The following is a 6,470-nucleotide window of genomic DNA, read 5'->3' as shown; positions in this document are numbered from 1 at the left end:
GGACATTTTTCTTACTCTGTATAATTTTGCCAATTAAGAGACTGACTCAACATTCTTTGAATATTTGAAATTTCTACAAATATGAAACATCTCCTACCAAGGTGTATAGAATGGCTTACAAAGAATTTAGATGACTTAGAAAAATTGCATTAAATTTCTCTGATAAATGTGTGGCAAATGTTTAGATGAGTAATCTTCTTAAGGCTATTTCTAATCCATGGGCTCAGCTTTTTGGGCAATCAATGGACTTCTTAGGACATGCCATATTTAGCTGAGAAAAGGCTGTCCAGGTTAGTGAGAAAGAAAATTCACTTGGGGCATATCAAGTAGTCCAAAAGTGACAAAATAATATCAAATATTAACAAAGAAATAAGCGTAAAGAGAGTTAAGCAGGTTTTTAAAAAATCAGATAAGCATTTCCCATAGTCTCTTAGAAACTGAGAAAAATAGGTTTTTATCATTAATAAGTTTCAAAAATGTTGGGTATTCTCCCATCTCTAAGAGATTCATGGTATGTAATTAACATATTAAAGGTTCTGTGAGCTAAGTCCAAAAAAGAAAGCAATTTAATTTTTGTAGATGAAATCTCTACCCCTTTTTGAAAATTTCAACCCACATATTTTTCCACAGAAGACAATTTGGAAAGGCTTTGATAATTTTAGATATTTAGGCAGTAAAATGTGACAAGCAAAAATGGCCCACATATGAAAAATGACTAAATTTAAAAATCATCTAAAAGAATTGAAAATAAAACAAATAGAAAGGTGGGCCCTTCCTTGGGTATTATTCATTTATTCAACAAATATTTACTGAGTATTAAGTGTGACAAACATAATGCTAAACACTAGGTACACAGTTTTGATTTTCTAAGACACTGCTTCTGCCACCACTCTCACATCTCCCTCCCAAAAGGAGTAGAAGTCTTTATGAGAGATACTTCTTTTACATGAGTAAACTATCAGTTTCAACCCAAATATAGTGTTAACCTAGTTTCACAAGCACTGGCATTAGTAAAGGCACTTAACAAGCAAGAAAATATTAATAACTAAATGCTGATTATATAAGTTTTTTCTCAAAACTGAAAACTGAAGATATTGAATATCTGCCCAAATTAAACACTAATAAAGTGATGCTGGTGATGACATAATGTTCTCAGTGACGGGCATGAGACATAGGATAATCTAGATATGAGCTATCAGCAATATATGATCAGTAATCTTTGCTTTTTAGGACCCTAACAATGATACAAATATTTTAAGTAGCTTTAAGATACTCAGCTGATAGAGAATGCCATATTCCATGCGGCTTTTAATTAAATGTTACCAATAATGTAAAACAATCCCATTTTTACCAGGAGACATATTCAGTCGATAAAAACCTGCTTGAAAGGCTTCACTGGTCAAATCTAGGATAATGTAGCATCAAAATAACTAATGATAGTAATGGATTCTTTTTTTTTTTTTTTTTTTTTGAAAGAGAGGGTATCACTCTGTTGCACAGCTTGGAGTATAGTGGCACAATGATGACTCACTGCAGCCTCGACATCCCCAGGTTCAAGCGATCCCTCTGCCTCAGCCTCCTGAGTGGCTGGGACTAAAGGTGCACGAGTCCCTATCAATAGTAGTCAATAAAGGAGAAGGGATAATTCTTCCCGAAAATAGAATCCCAACTAATAAATGTGGTATATATATTAGAAGTGTTGTGCGTGTGGGGTGGTGGGGGAAGAATCACCATTTATCATGAATAGAATGACTTTTTTTTTTTTCTTTTGAGTCAGAGTCTCGCTCTGTCGCCCAGGCTGGAGTCAATGGTGAGATCTCGGCTCACTGCAACCTCCACTTCCCAGGTTGAAGCAATTATCCTGCCTCAGTCTCCCGAGTAGCTGAGACTACAGGTGCGTGCCACCACATCCAGCTAATTTTTGTATTTTTAGCGGAGATGGGATTTCACTATGTTGGCCAGGCTGATCTTGAACTCCTGACCTCACTTTTTAATGACCATTTGTCATAAAAAGAAAGTGAGGAATTATCCCTTTTTGGTCTTATTGGTCACATGGATGAAGATGATCATCTGTTAATCTCTGCTAATCACATAAGAAAGACATGACAACTAAACACAATGAGGGATTCTGGACCAAAGTAAGAACAGTGAGGTGTTTGGCAAAATTTAGAACTTTTTTCTTTTGCTTTGAAGGACATTAGTTGGGAAATTGGCAAAATTAAAATAAGGTCTGTAAATCAGTTAATAATATTGTATCAGGCTGGGGCTCATGCCTGTAAATCCCAGCATTTTAAGAGGACAAGGTGGGTAGATCACTTGAGCTCATGAGTTCGAGACCAGCCTAGACAACATGGTGAAACCCCATCTCTCCCCCAAAAATTACAAAAAATTAGCTGAGCATGGTGGTGCGTGCCTATAGTTTCAGCTACTTGGGAGGCTGAGGTGGGAGGATCACCAGAGCCCAAAAAGTCAAGGCTGCAGTGAGCCACGATTGTGCATATTTGGGGCTGAGGCAGAAGGATCACTTGAGGACAAGAGTTTGCTTTAGGAGGAAGGCTGAGGTAGGAGGATCACTTGAGGACAGGAGTTCGAGACCAGCCTGGGGAACATAGCGAGACCCTGTCACCACACACAAAAAATTTTTTAATTAGCCAGGTGTGGTGATGTGTACCTGTAGTCCTAGCTACTAGAGAGGCTGACACAGGAGGACTGTTTGAGCCTGGGAGTTTGAGGTTAATATGAGCTATGATTGCACCACTGCACTCCAGCATGGGTGACAGAGTGTGACTCTGTCTCCAAAATAGTAATAATAACAATATTGCATCAATGTTAATTTCCTGTTTTCTATACACAGTACAATTATTATATTATGATTGTGTAAGATGTTAACATTTGGGGTGAAGGGTGTACTATTTTTACAATTTTTGTAAATGTAAATTAATTCAAAATAAAATTTAAAAAGAAAAAAAACCCACCATTTCACAAACCACCATAACTGTTTCAAGTAAGAATCATCATCAGTAGATGCTAAAACTAGTGGACAAAAGTATGAGCAACAATATATTTACATAGTCTCAAAGTATCCCACATACTTATTAATTTCAAGGTAGAAAATAAAGAAGACCGTCAGTGCACAGATCACACCCCCCCAGCCCCAGAAGATGGGGAACTGCCTCAAATCCCCCACTTCGGATGACATCTCCCTGCTTCAGGAGTCTCAGTCCAACTGGGCTAGCTTTAGCAAGGGGACTAAGCCGTATCAGGAGCCGCTGCCATATGAGGAACAGGTTCCAGCTCCAGTCTACCATCCAACACCTAGCAAACACCTATCCTAATGAATTAGGATAGCTCAAAGAATAGGCCTTATACAACATCTGCTTAAAAGAGTTTATGACTCTGGAAGAGATAGATCAGAAAAACAGATCTGGGAGTGTGTGATCTGTATGATGGACTTTGTTTATGGGGACCCAATTCAATTTCCTTTTTTTTTTTTTTTTTTTTGAGACAGACTTTCCCTCTTGTCACCCAGGCTGGAATGTAGTGGCGCGATCTCGGCTCACTGCAACCTCCGCCTCCCGGGTTCAAGCGATGCTCCTGCCTCAGCCTCCGGAGTAGCTGGGACTACAGGGGCGTGCCACCACGCCAGCTAATTTTTGTATTTTTAGTAGAGACGTGGTTTCACTATGTTGACCAGGATAGTCTCGATCTCTTGACCTCGTGATCCGCCCATCTCGGCCTCCCAAAGTGCTGGGATTACAGGCATGAGCCATGGCGCCCAGCCCCAATTCAATTTCTACCGTGCATGTACATCTACCACCTGGACTGTATTATGACTGGTTGATGAGATCCTTCATGTGCTCCCCCTCCATGGAGCCAGTTGATGCAGCACCACTTTCATCCTAGGAGACTATTGAGCCAGGGTCTCTCATCTGACTTCAAGTGAACCATCATGTTGGGGGGTTTTGATCTTTCGTCACTGAGCCCAAAGAACCAGGGATTAGGAATTAAGATCATGCACACAAGTTTCCCAAAAATTCCTGGATGGCTGAAGATGTTGGGGGGAAAGTACATGATATTTCAAAACTTAGAGAGAAAAGTAGGATGGTATTTTTATGTAAGGCCTTGACCCAATGTTCAAAAATGTAACTGTATTTAGACCTTGTTATTGCTCCAGTACATAGGAATTGTGTAAAGTGTTACAGCAGCTGTATTTGTTTAAACTGTGTGTACTGAAGATAAGAAAAAGATTGTAGTTATTTTTCCTAAATGAAATAACTTTCTTCTCTTCCCCCTCCCCACCCCCAAATTCTTTTCTGATGTTACTGGCATTTGGGTCAAGGTTTTATTAAAAGCTGCATTTTATAACACTGGCGCACACACACAAAAAAGTTGTTTTAAGCTTGTTTGCACAGTTCTTTTTTTCCATTAGAAATGGAATTCATTGCCTTAGGTCCTTTTAAATAGTGTACTATTATCGTTGGGCTAGTTCTATGTTTGAAAACCAGTTTATTTATAACCTGTTAGTGCTATCTTCTGTTTGCAGTCAGGAAATGCAGAATTCAAAGTGATCTCCTAGCTTGTAAGCAAACTGAGATGCACTATCCCTTTTTTATTGACACTATTAAAAAAAAGTGTCAATAAACCAACTCTATTAAAGCGGGGTTTAATAATACAGTTTCCTGTGTGTTTTATCTAATTATTTTGGTTGTTAATGTGATAATTGAAAGTCAAGGTAAATTGTAAATATTAAGAATTCTGATTGAGATTGAATTATGCCACCATGTTTATGAAAAATGAAAGTGGCACCATGGTGAGACCTCACGAGAAATAGTTACTCAGCTGTAATAATTTTGATTTATTCTGTTTCCTGTGACCTCCTGCCCTCTTGTCTTGAACCACAGCAAAAAGATACTGCATCCCTCATTACTGCAATGCTGAGGTTACTGAAGTTACATAAAACACATCTCAGTCCGTTTCTTGGAAAGGTATCTGTTAAGTCCTGCTAGCTGACTGACAAAATGAAGCAGGTAGAATAAAGATAAGTGTTTCATATTTTGCACACAAATGCAGAATTTATATAACCACATGACTTCATAGTTGTGATCTCAAAAAAGAAGGAATTTCTCCATTTTTTCTTCCAGTTAATGTAAGAATACTTTAAATCTCTAGGCTTCTGAAGTGTTAGAGGTAAAGACGTAGTAGTAATGTTTTATCGATTTAATGTGTGTTTATTTTTTCATATGTACTCAAAGGTGACCTACTTGTTCACCTCAGTGACATAACAGTAAAGAAAAATCATTCATTAGAAGAAGGAAAAGTGGTCTCAACCTAATAAAGAAATCAGAAATGTTTCTTATTATTTTATGCTGAGCTGCATATTGGACTCTAACATTTTTCTACATGCAAAACACAGTGTCATGAAGGTTCTTCATAATTGCAACATAGAGGAATTTAGTATCTCTTAAGTACTTTGTAAAGATTTGACATTCAACTGTAGTATCCATACGTTGGTTAAATTTCCTTATGAGCCCCATAATGGAAAGACTTAAAGATGAATTTGAGAAAAATGGAAAGAAATTAGAGTATCAAGTTGTGTTAAACTGTTACATGTATCTTGCTTAAATTTCTGTTTAATTTATATCCACCCAATTACATAAAGCAAATTTGAAGGAAACAACTGAAGTTGTGAAATATTATCTGTGATAATTGCTTTTTTATTCTTGTGTTTTCTACTTAAACATGATGTCTATGTCATCAAGTATTACAGTCAGACTTTTTTTCTCGATTGTCGAAATTGGTAAATGAACTTTTTTAAAATGAAAAAAATAGCTTCTCCAACTTTACAATGGAAATAGATCAATGAACCTGCTAAATCAACGTTAACATTACCAGTAACAAGAAAAATCGATATAACGGGCCTTCAAATATGATTCACTGAAAAAGACACAAATGCATTTCTGTAGTATTGTTCCTGAATATCCAATATCTGATACTAATCTGAAGGAAACACTAAACTCCAAATGAGGCACATTTTATAAAATAACAGGCCTATAACTCTTGAAAAATGTTAAGGACCTGAAAGATAAATTAATTCTGAAAACAATTCCAGATTAAACAATACTAAAAAGACATGAAATCTAAATGTCACTTGATTGTACAATCATTCCTGAAACAGGAAAAAAAATCATCTTTTATTTACTACAAAAGACATTAATGGGACAACTGGCAACATTTGAATGTCTAGAGCATTACAAATACAACTTTCTGCAATGATGGTAGTGTTCTATATCTATGCTCTCCAATACAATAACCACTGGACTGCTGAGTGCCTGAAATGAGAAGCTGAATTTCTAATGTATTTAATTTACTTAAATAGCCACATATGGCTAGTGGCCACCAGACTGAACAGCACAGGCTTATATACTAGACAATAGTACTATATCAGTGTTAATTTACTGATTTGATGACTG

At 36.9% G+C, this 6,470-nt stretch overlaps 1 pseudogene; it reads left to right on the top strand.

The window, feature by feature from the left end:
* The first annotated feature begins 3,152 nt into the window (after window positions 1-3,152).
* LOC129031588 (RING finger protein 11-like) lies at window positions 3,153-3,933 on the top strand (annotated as a pseudogene).
* Window positions 3,934-6,470: the final 2,537 nt, after the last annotated feature.

Source organism: Pongo pygmaeus, chromosome 11, assembly GCF_028885625.2.
Source record: "Pongo pygmaeus isolate AG05252 chromosome 11, NHGRI_mPonPyg2-v2.0_pri, whole genome shotgun sequence".
NCBI lineage: Eukaryota > Metazoa > Chordata > Mammalia > Primates > Hominidae > Pongo > Pongo pygmaeus.
This window is presented reverse-complemented; position numbering and strand designations above follow the sequence as displayed.